A 3,560-nucleotide genomic window follows, 5' to 3' on the forward strand; every position below is an offset into this window, starting at 1 on the left:
GTTATGTGAACAAAGTTATAATACCCTTGTGCACAAGTGCGCTCGGGTATAAAAATGCATGATAAATGCAAAAAGTATTAATATATTTGATTGTGCGGGAGCTCACCGCAAATTTATTGCCGAAGAGTGTACGTAAATATAGTGTTGATTTTGTGAAATAGCGCCTAAAGGTTAGTTAAATTTACAAACTTTAACAACAAATAACTTAAGGCTCCTGCAGCTAAAAACTATATATTTGCAATCAGGTGAACTCCCCTACCGTTCCATAGCTACCGTAATGCGGAACTCGGGGGATCCCAAACTAAAATTTTCCCGGTTTATGAGTTATGCAGAAAGTTATTTGGATGGCTTGAGTTTCTAGATTCTGAACTTGTTTTAAATGGATGTTACAGAATTAACTACAAGTATTTAGAAAGTATAACGGTATACACCAGTTGACCAGTTTAACTTAAACGATGAAACTGCAACATCGTCCCGACGTCGCTGTCCTCATCGAATCGAAGTCGTTATGACACACAATGTTGCGACTATATGGAGGCAGGTGCACCTATTTCGCTGAAACTTGGCATGTGGTCTAATTTTACTTAGGAATAGGAAATTTTGAAATTTCAGTATTTTTTTTTTTTTTGGAAATATACCGTTCGAGGAGAGGCGGAGTAAGTAAGTGGTGTGAAATTTTGTATTTATGACATATTTTTACCTCTCTAAGCCCACCGGTTTTTTTTTTTTATCAACTGCCTCTATATAGTCGGAACACTGTACGAAGTCGTTTTTCCTACACAAACCGCAACGTCGTTCCTCATCGGGTCCAAGTCGTTACGACGGCGCTATGGTGAAGTCGTTTGGGTGAACTCGAACGACGTCAAATCGAATTCATCTTTCCATACCAAATTTGTACTCTATTATACCTAAATTTTATGAGCTATAAAACTGCTTTATTGTTTTTCTTTTAAATCATATTGGAAAGCTTGAAATGTTTAGGAATGGATGCTTTTTTTTTTTTAAACATTGCACGCAATTTGAAATTGGATTTGTATGGTTTTGTTAAAGATTTTGAGCATAATTTTTGCAGTTCGCCGGCGAATCGTTTTTGCAACCCGCCGGCGAATTGTGCTTTTCATCTGACCGCGAGTTCGCCGGAGTCGGAAACTACGTCGTTACGAAGTCATTTGGCAAATTGATTTCTCATTATATTTTAATGTTTTGTATTAGTAATAAGAGTCGAAGTACAAGAAATATTTTTACGCTTTTCTTCTCCCTTCATGCTGGCTCTTGATGTTACCCCTCATCTAGCACCTAAATGTGCCAAGCCGGCTCCTAAGTACAAAAGGCTCCTCGGAGCCACTTGCCCGTCTCTGATGCAGAGCATCTGATGCCATTCCTGGTAAACAAATAAAAATATAAAACAGTAAGAAAGATTTTAAATTAACCGAAAATTAAGAATACATAAATTATTTTTCTTGTTTAAGCTTAAATTAGTGGTGACATAACCATAACCATATAAAACAGCTGTTCCAACCAACCTTATGGGCAACACTGTATACGATTAGTGGTGCCATATTATAACACCATAGCCATAACCATAGCCATAGAGACCATTAATTTAAGGCCTCCTTATAATCAATACCTTTCATTTTTTGTTGCGGCGTTGAAGCATAAATAGTATTCGGACATGCCACTCGTGAGCATCCGAAATAAAATCGCATGTCAAAGCAAAGCCTCAGAGAATAATGAAGATTTTTAAATTAAAATGGAAGGTATGTGGGAATAAATGGGACTCCTGACAGAAACACATCTTCTACTTTGCCGATTCTATTAATAACACGGTGCACAGTGGCCCATTTTTGGAAAACCCTGGCCAAAAGTCCAAAAGAAAATTTTTGCATTCGTATGCATAACCATCTTATATTGTTAAGAGGGCTCTACTGCGTATCGTTGTGAGACAACAAGTCGATTCTCTTAAGGCATTTAGCGTTACAGGAGATCGAGGTGACTGTTATTAGCAATTCGCTCTATACTTTTCGTAAATTAGAGTTTTCGTCGTTGTTAATGTTGTGGTATTATCTTTAACAAATTACAGTTTTCAAGCATCCGTTCATGGACATTGTAATCTAGACTATGTAAAACATGTTTTTTCATTGTCACGCCATGTAAAAACTAACGTAGGACATAGATAGGATTGATTTTTTTTGTTTACTCATTATGGTAAATTAGGAAAATAGTTACGAGAGTGGTCCAGATGGGCGGTCTAATTTTCTTTTTCATATATACTGAAGGTTTTCCCATCCACCTTGGTTAAAACCACCTGACACAAGCCGCCACTGTAGTTTGGACATTAGTTTTTATACGTGATTCTTAATTTTTTTATGTTTAAAAGATTTAAATTACGTAAAAAATTATTTCTGTCTAGATTTTGATGTTTTAAAGATTGGATGTTTTTAGAATTTAAATGATGTCAGAAAGTACCGCTATATTAGAGTGCACTCGGCGTGAAATTTTCGATGGATTGTTTAATGCAAGTCTTAGGCTTTCTGCACATTGGTCGTCCAATCATAGTTGCTTCATCGTCACAAACATAATGCAACGATTACATGACGCCTACACTTTCGCACACTCGGTCGTGATATTTCAATTCATTTGGCGTCTAAAAATTCACTTGGAGCAGGTATTTTTTGTTTTTCTAGTTGATATATTCGTGAAATATTTACAAAAACCTGCAATTTTTGAAATATAGACTGTGCTGCAACAATTCTAGACATAATTTTTCAGTAAAATCTTTCTTTTCTTTTCCTGAAATGTGGTTAGAGCATGCAAAAAGAGGCTTTTTACAATTTCGCCATATTTTTTAGTTAAAATGCTCACATTTATTGAATTTTAATGCAGTTATCCACTTTTTAATAATTTTCACAGCTTTTATGCAAAAAATGCTAATTTTTTTGCAATTTTAATGCAAATATTAACTTTTTCACTAATTTTTTCCCATAAAATGTAAACAAACAATGCGTGCACAACGATTAGCAAACGACAGTGTCGTACTTATCCGTTTCTGCATCTTCTACAATTTGCCGATAACTAGCCGATAACGACAAGTGTGCCAATCTCCTTTGAAATGCATGTGCGCGGCTCAAAATTTCAGGGCGAGACGATAACGCAACTATGATTGGACGACAAGTTGCAGATAGCCTTATCATGCGGTTTTGCCGTTGATATACATTTTTTCAAACAATATTGCCTGGATACCGCGAAACTGTTGATTAAAAGCTATCCATGGTATTGCATGCCAACATCAATTCATGAAGTGCTCATCCATGGGCCTCTCATTATTGAATGGGCACCCCTGCCAAATGGGAAACTTTCCGAAGAAGCCCAAGAGCCAAGGAATAAGGATATTAAAAATATCGGGAAAACTTTTCAAGAAAATCTTTCAAGATAAACACGATGACAGATATTTTTCATTGGCTGCTTGCATCCTCGGACGGTCTCATTTCAAGTTTACGTTTAAACCCACCAACACAAAATCATAAACTGTCGTCAGATGCCATTAAATTATTATCAACTGT

This window comes from Rhagoletis pomonella, unplaced genomic scaffold, assembly GCF_013731165.1.
Source record: "Rhagoletis pomonella isolate Grant_MI unplaced genomic scaffold, Rhpom_1.0 Rhpom_scaffold_00028, whole genome shotgun sequence".
NCBI lineage: Eukaryota > Metazoa > Arthropoda > Insecta > Diptera > Tephritidae > Rhagoletis > Rhagoletis pomonella.